We start from the raw sequence: 9143 nt of genomic DNA on the forward strand, positions 1-9143 counted from the left end.
AGTCTATTTATACTTGATTTGTATCATTATCATTGCATCAATTCAACATGTTCTTTCATATTAAATCTGTGTCTCTGTCGCTTATTCTCTGATAATCAACATGGCATCAGAGCCACCGTCGGAGATGTCGGCATAAGCCTCATCTCCGGCGGCGGTCCAAGTCCTCAATAAAACCACACGGCCCCAACACCTGAATCATCACAGCTAAGGTTTTGAAAACCTTAGTTTTCTCTATCTTCATTTTGTCTTTTATTTGGCCCAACTTTACACACCTCTTTTCTACACATCAGACGCCAATCTTCACATCACAGCTAAGGTTTTAAAAAACCTTAGTTTTCTCTATCTTCATTTTCTCTTCCATTTGGCCCAACTTTTCACACCTCTGTTTAAGCACCCCACTCTCCACGCTCTTTCTCATCAGACGCGCCTATCGGCGTTTATCACTGCCAGACTCATTCCATCATTGTCGTGTCCCATCATCAGACGCGCCTACCGGCGTTCATCACTGCCAGACGCCACTCCATCACTTCATCACCGTGCTCCTTCACAACCCAGATGCTCGATCTCGATGCCGGGGAAGAAGGTGCCTGACTTCGTCGTCCGCAAATCTCTATTCTCTTCCCGTCAACCAACCGGAATTTTCGGATTCGGCCGCGGCTCTCCCTCGTTGCCGAGTCAACTCGGTCTAAATACCCGAGTTCTCCTCGTCGGTGCACTACCGCCGTCGCCATCATCCGAAGCGAAGCCCACTGTCGCAGCTCAACGCCGCTGCCGCTACTCCACAGCCGGCCAATTCTTGCCCGCCTTCTATCTTCGTCGTCTCCCTCATCCGAGCCATCCACAGCCGCCATCATCCGTGTCGCTGAGATCCCTGTTCGCCGGCCGCCGTTCAGTCCCGCCGTCCATCACAGCCGACATAATCTGAAGCCCGTTGTCGTCACTCCATCTCAGCCACCACTTCACCGCTGTCAATCCTTCCATCGCCACCGATTTAATCCAGTTCTTCACAGCTTCTTGCTCAACGCCGCGTGCCATCGTTGACCGATTCAGAGGACCCAGTTTGCTGCAGCCAATCACTGCGGCCCGTCGTTCATCGTTGTCGCCAAACCAGTTCTAAACCGTCACTGGCGATCTGTTCTCCCGCACCGCTGCCTGCCTCTCTGCCGGATCTCTCCCACACCTTGCCTGACACCTTTCTCTTACCTATCTGTTTGGTCCTATATCGGGGCTATACAATATTTTGTATTCTGTGGCAGATTGTTTTTGGAGAAAGAGAAGAGAAGGAGGGAGCGGTGCTAGATTAATCAATAGGGGTGTGGACCCCTCTACACCATTGCTCCAACCCGCATCATTGCTTTAAAAAAAAAAAAATCACAATTCTCATGGGCAGAGTCCCACTCTTTTCAACGTGGTAAAGGTCAGTTTTCAGAATCGGCCCAGTTTCATCTCCAGCCCTGTTCAGCTTTGGCCAAGTTCAGTTCAAGTTTTGGCCCAGTTCAGTTCAGCTTTGGCCCAGTTTTAGATTCAAGTTCTAGGTGCTCCTGTTATCCCTCTAGAACTTAAAGGGCGTATTCCAACCAGTTCCAATTTTCGGTGTACAGCCCGCCTAGTTTCCTGGCATTGATCTAGCTCTCTCCTGCACCTCTAGAACTTAAAGGGGCGTATTCCAACCAGTTCCAATTTTCGGTGTACAGCCCGCCTAGTTTCCTGGCATTGATTTGGCTCTCTCCTGCACCTCCAAACACCCTGTCATCGACATTTCTATCACGCGCTTCCAAGCGCCCTGTCATGTGCTTCTAAGCACTCAATGCGTCTCTCAAGTGGTAATCCCACTCTCAACGTGCTCCCAAGCACCTCAAGTGGTAATTTCACTCTTACCGTGCTTCTAAGCACTCTCAACGTGTCGAATCTTCATAGTTTCGTCACCTCAAGTGGTAATTCCACTCTATGATTCCATTATATTATTCGCTTTCAAGAGCTTATGACTACCACACTTACCGTAAAGTGGTCCTTATATGCCTGTGCGCTTCTCAAGTATATCACTCTATCAAGCAGTAATCCCGCTCTGTCATACGCATACGTGCGTCTCTTAAGTGGTAATTCCACTCTACGATTCCACGCTAGTATTTGCTTTCAAGAGCTCTCTCAAGGCTACCATGCTTGCCATAAGTGGTCTATCATGTGCTTTTAAGCATCTCAATGTATCGGATCTTCACAATTCTGGTACCGCATCACCACGTTCCATTAATGGTCTTCACGCGCTTCACGCGCCTTATCTTGCACTTCACATGCAATGAGTCTGATCCCCACAAATCTGCCTCCCGTCTTCCTCTCCGGATTTTATCTCCAAACTCAAGTTGGTTTCTGACTATTATAACGGCTATATAATGTAATTATAGTAGCAATCTAAACAATGGTTATAATATAATCTAATTATGTTAACATAGCCCCCAAACTCAAGTTGGTTTCTGCTCTACCACCTTGAGTTTGGGGGGTATGTTAACATAATTAGATTATATTATAACCGTTGTTTAGATTGCTACTATAATTACATTATATAGCCGTTGAAATAGTGATTTACTAACCGTTTGATGTTAGCCTATTTATACCTACTTTGTATCATTATCATTACATCAATTCAACATATTCTTTCATATTATATCTCTGTCTCTGTCATTCTATCCCTGATAATCAACAATAATGAAGTTCTTGTTTGGATGTCATAGCAGTTCCATTTATACTTTTTGGATCTGCCTATGTTTAGTCGTTGAGTATCAAACTGTGTTGGGACTGATTTTGATTTGACTGGTATATTTTCTTGAGTTAAAATGCCTTATTTTTGTGCAGTACCATTTCTTTAGCGGACTTGAAAGTACTGCTATAAGTCTATGTTCTAAACTTAATTGATTCAGCCGCGGATCGCCTTTCATCCTCCTGAAAGATTCGAGAGTCCAGGCTGAAAACATGTATTGAGAAGCCCATCATTGAATTGAAAATGTTATGCCTTGGAATAGTTTGACACTAATAGAATATGTGCTCTTGGATTGGATTGTGCGTCAATTATGTTGTCAACTGACGGTTCATTCGCTTTCACTTTTGAGCACACTTATCAGTAAATGGTCAGAGGCTTCCAAGAATGCCCTTGTTGATTAGCGAGAACCACCAAACCCATTCTGAAACCTTGCCATACTTCGCGTCCAAAGGGCGCTCCAGGCCAGATCCTTTATTACTTGGGCGGAGGCTTACACGACCTTCAAATCTCACTCTACTGGGCTACGGTTCCCCCATCTATGGCAATAATACCAAGCTCAATCATAGCTTTGTCTAGTCAAAGCTGCTGTTGGTTCCCTTCGCAGATGACCTCTTTAAGTAGAGCCGCTCCACGGCAATTCCTCTCCTAATATCCGATGAAACATCTTCTCTTGAAAAGCAAGATTAATCAAATAATTTTCGGTGGTAGAACCAAATATCTTTCATTTCCCCCTCGAATAGATTCATTTTTGTTTCCAAGGGAATGTTAAAACGTTGCCTTTAAGCAGCGGTATGCGCATTCAATCCTTTCCTTAGCGAAGGGAGGCTCTCACGCACTCCTATCCCCACCCCTTTTTTATTATTAGTAAGATAGAGAAAACAGAAGTCACTTGCTGGTTGTTTAGCCTCCACGGGGCTTCACCAACACTCCGACCGATCTGTGGAACCCTCCTCCTATCAAAGATTTGAGGTAGCTATGACCTCCCATCATGATGGCACTGTTAAGTGGCCATCTGATTTTTAGTCATTCCCCCTGGCCACGGTTTCGCATGCACCTCTCATGTACTTTACGTGTTTTAATCAAGTGGAATAAAATCTTTTCCAAGTCTTCCTTCCTCCACTTCTCTTCCAAAGTTATTGAGTTGTGTGTGTATGTAGCCCACTTATTTCCAACAAAGTGGTATCAGAGCTAGTTTGTGAGGAAGAAAAGAAATGGCAAACAATTCAGTTTCATTTCAAATGCCTCGGTCCACCAAAGATAACTATGAAATTGGTGTATCCATATGAAGGCTATTTTAGGAGCACAAGATGTGTGGGAAGTTGTTCAGAAGTGAGTATGCTGCCAGGCTTGATTTTGAGATAGTTATTAGTCAAGAAGAAATCCTATGGGCTCAAAAGTCTCCAATCAATTGGCTTTAGGAGAATGATAGGTGTTCTGAGTACTTCCACCAAAAGGTTTAGGAGAGAAGGGTTCATAATTCAATCACTATTCTGCGGAATGTGAACAATATTTGACCAGCTTTGACATGAATTTTGGGAGCTGCTGAAACAGTGTTCTCCATTGGAAATTGAGGATTCCCCCCTTCTACCTTGTGGGTTAAACCTTTTTTCTCAGACAAGACAAGGCTCTCTCTTGCGCAACAGCTCGTTGTAGCAGCTTTTGATTGAAAGGTCGCTGGCCGGATCAAGTACTGCTATAAGTCTGTGTTCTAAACTTATATATATATATATATATATCTCTCTCTCTCTCTCTCTCTCTTAAACAAGCATGATTTGCCGCTTTCCTGTTTCACAGTTATACTTCTCGGGGCTTTGGGGGAAGGAAGGAAGAAAACTGCATAAAGTTCACAACCGCCCCCATCAATGGCTAAAAAGGAGGTGGAATTGGCTGGGTTTGTTGGCCGTCCTGTTGACCCCGAGCTTGCCCAGTACTTGATTAAGAATGCCGTCATGTTGGAGAATATTATTGAACGTCACCCTACACGTGTACTGTGCAAACCAAGACCATGGATGTTTAAAGAAACCAAGGAGAAACATGCAAATGCAAAAAAGTCTACCTGCAAGAGTCAAAATGGAAATTATTTAGGGCCTGTTTGGCATGCGCTTTGTTTTTGACGTTTTGTTTCTGACTAAAACAGAAACAGTGTTTTTGTTGTAGGAGTGTTTTGGAAAAAATTCGAAAACCCGTTTGGAAATTATGTTTTGCTGTGAAAATGTCAGAAACAAAAATATGCAAAACATGTTTGGTCACCCTAACTGTTACAATATCACATTTTATGAAATAGTAATTTTATATCATTAAATTCTATAATTTATTTACAAAAATGTCTAAAAACCACATTTTAATAATTCAAATATTGTCAATATTTTTTCATATAAAAGCCCTAAATTTTTTTGCAATAACCTAATTATTATCCTGTTTACAAGTTTGCAAATCCAGAAAGGAGATCCTGTTTCAGTCATTATCTTCACAAATATTTATAACTAAAATTCATAAAATAAAATAATATAATATAAAAAAGATCATAAATTAAAACAGATTTAGCCAAAAAAAAATATTAAAACAAGAATTACCTTGATTTCAAATAGATTTAGCCAAAAAAAAATATTAAAACAAGAATTACAGACCTTGATTTCAAATAGATTTACCAAAAAAAAATAATTTCCATAGACTAATTGATTTAGCCAAAAAAAAAAAATTAAAACAAGAATTCCAGACCTTGATTTCAAATAGATTTAGCCAAAAAAAAAAATTTATTTCGATAGATTAAATTGATTTAGCCAAAAAAAAAAAAAAAAAGTTAAAACAAGAATTCCGGACCTTGATTTCAAATTGATTTAGCCAAAAAAAAAAAAATTAAAACAAGAATTCCAGACCTTGATTTCAAATTGATTTAGCCAAAAAAAAAAAATTAAAACAAGAATTACAGACCTTGATTTTGAATTAAAAAAAAATTAAAACAATCTAAAATGATACGCAGATATGGGTTTTGAGAGTTGAGAGACAGCAGGCAACGGCGGAAGCTTGCGAACGGAACAGCGGGCGATGGAAACTAAAAGATGTGGGTTTTGATTTTTTGAACAATCTGAAATGATATGCTGATATGGGTTTTGATATAGGTTTGAACTTTTGATTCTTGCAGACATCTGATTCTAATATGGGTTTTGAACATCTGATTCTTGTGGACTACAGTAGTTTGTAGTTGCAGAGACAGAGAGATGCAAATTCAGAGTTGAGAACAAGAATAGAGTTGGAGTCGATTAGGGAGGCTGAGATGATTTGAGAATCACCCAAATTTGCCCAAATAGAAGCTACACCCAAAACCCTAGAAAATGACGAATTTTGCCTTATATATGTGTTTCCTCCGCTACAGTTAAATGAGCAAATTGTTTCCTCCGCCACAGTGTAATGTAGCCCAAACCATACAAAAACAACCAAAAACACCAAAATGGTGTTTCATATTTTGGGCCCATTTTTGAAATTGTTTTGCTACTGTTTAAAACACCACAAGCCCAGCCAAACATGTTTTGGGCTTGAAAGGGGCTACTGTAGCAAGTCTAAAACAAAACAAAACATATGCCAAACAGCCTCTTAATCTTCCTCAACTGCATTTGGCTGCTCAATATTTAGTTTGTTTGTAGTTCTAAGATAATTTAATTTATTTATTTGCAATTAGTTCGTGCTTCTAAGAGATAATTTCAGACCAAGTCCGTGTCTTTTTCTAGCTGGAAATGGTAGAAGTGGTGATACTGAATGCTCTGTGATCATTCTGCAAATTTCAAAATCATTTAACATGGGCTGCAATAGTTAGAGAACATTTTTAATACGCAATACCAATTACGTGGTATCACCGCATTGATATGTAGTGATATGATTTATTGAAATAGATGCATTTTTATTTATGTAGCATGATATATTGATTTTGTCATCCGATTTACGCTTGACACGCATGATATTCTCATGCGAGTTTGGTTCTTGTACCTATGAACATTTTTACTCTGACCCTAACATACTAAGGTAATGAAGAAAAAATTCTATTTGTTTTTGAGAATAATGTGGTTCTTGTACCTGTGAACATTTTTACTCTGACCCTAACATACTAAGATAATGAAGAAAAAACTCTATTTGTTTTTGAGAATAATGTTTTTGTCGTAAATATTTTCACGTAAAAAACATTTTACATTTAATTTTTTTTTTCTTTTCATTTTTTTTGAAGAAGAACGTCATGTGAATTATGTTTCAATTTTTTTTACAAATCCTGATTCGCTCACACAAAAATCTCCTTTGTTGCTTTGATTGTACAAATATTATATAGGACAAAAGAAATGTATGTCAAAAGTAAAATTCATTTTTGCATTGACAAACGCCTTGTGAATTGTCATGGTAGTATCTTTATAAATAAGAAGACTTTTTAAAAAAGATTTGAGCCTTTTTGGAAAAAAAAAAAAAAAAGATTTGGGCCAATTTCAAGTGCTAAAAAATTTTCAAGTCATAAAATGTTAAATGGAGCTGCACTAGTGAAATAATAATAATATTATTATAGAAACATTCATATAGAACCATAACCTACCACGCACAATCAAGATACCCATACCCTACTACAACTACTTCCCTCTGACAATTTAAAACAACTACTAATAGTTAATAAATACTCCCATACCCTACAACTTCTTTCCTCTTTTACTAGATATAAATTAAAAACAACTACTAATAGATAATAAATACTCCCATACCCTACAACGTCTTTCCTCTTTTACTTGATATAAATTAATTATATTCGCTAATTTCAAGGCTGTAATCTCCTTTTGCTATTTCTTTGAAGGCCTCCATGTCTTTTCCACTAACACCACGGGCAAATACAATTTGTGCCTTGGACGACTCCACCAGCTTGGCGGCATGCCGGAGCTCCCTTATGTTTGAAATGGCAATGGTGGGGAGAGTCATAAGTTCTTGCCTTGCGCTACACGCTTCATCCTTCCTCTTCTCAATATCTCCCTTCACATCGCTGAGCTGATTGTTGAGTTGCTTCTTTTGGTGACTCAGATTCTTACCATGATTTCGTTCATGTTTTAACTCTTTTTCTGCGAGCATTAGCTGCCTGAGAGAGTCGAGAGAAGATGGAGTATCGGACATGGTTAAGGGGCTAAAAGGTTTTACTAGATATTTTTCGAGATGGTTAGTAATGTATGGAGTGTTATTTTTATCATCAACGATCATGGTAAATTAATGACATCTATAGTCAGGTAAGAAATGTGAAGGTAAGAAATGAGAATGGTATGACATACACCTTATTCTAGATTTTTAGGTTTCTATTTTATTTTATTTTTTTAGTTTTGTGATGGTGTTATCTGACCGTCCAATTTAATTTTCAATAGTAAATTTATAAAAGGAGGAGACTTTATAAAATATTCTTATTATATTTTCTCTAGGGATAACAATTTTTACTGACCCTGCGGGTTTCCGCCCAGCTCTTAATGAGGTGGATTTGGTAGTCCCAAAATGGTTTTGGGGCAAGTATGATAAGAAAATAAAAAAAACTCAAAGTGGGTTTGGGGCGGGGTGGAATTAGTGATGAACTCGCCCCGCACCCGCCCCGATTACTTTAAAAATTATATATAATAGATATTTAATATTTTTAAGACCATTGTTACTTTGCAGCAAGTGTCCAGTAATATATTAATTTTCATTGTTGTTTAATAAAACTGAAAAATAAGTATTGAAAATTTTAGAGAACTGAATTTTAAGCACGAAGTTTTTAAGTGTAGTTAAAATTAAATATTTGTAATATTTTTTTAGTGTATATTAAGTATTGAAAATATTTGTTAGCGTATAGTTTTTACCGTTTTAAATTTTACCTCATTTTAAATAGTGATATTCAAATTGCATTATTAAACACAGTTAATTGGATAAGTGCTTAATATGTTAAGAATTAAGTACTGAATTGAATAATCAAATAGTATTCGGGTTGTGCACCAAGCTAAAACGTGTCAAGGGCTGAACTGAAGATCTTTAATTCCAAACATTATGGTAGCATTAACTCCAAGGTTGCCCAAGCTATAGACTAGACTGTAGCTACTCCACATGTGGGGATCCTTCCAACTGACCTAGAAAATATGTGTATGCTATAAACCTGTCATTTAAAATTTTATTCCATTTTAAGTGGTGATATTCAAATTGCATTATTAAATGCACTTAATTGAACTAGTGCTTAATATGTTCAGGATTAAGTACTGAATTGAATAATCAAACAGCACTAATTAATAATTTAAAAGTGGGTTATAAGCCCAATTTGAGCACATTGGATTATTATTATTATTTTTTCACTAAATAATAAAAGTGGCATAACCCGCCCTGTCCCCACAATTAAACGGAATACACGGAGTGGAGTCAA

Source organism: Cornus florida, unplaced genomic scaffold (assembly GCF_030987335.1).
Source record: "Cornus florida cultivar Cherokee Brave unplaced genomic scaffold, ASM3098733v1 CherokeeBrave_3.0.0_Hap2_Chr04, whole genome shotgun sequence".
NCBI lineage: Eukaryota > Viridiplantae > Streptophyta > Magnoliopsida > Cornales > Cornaceae > Cornus > Cornus florida.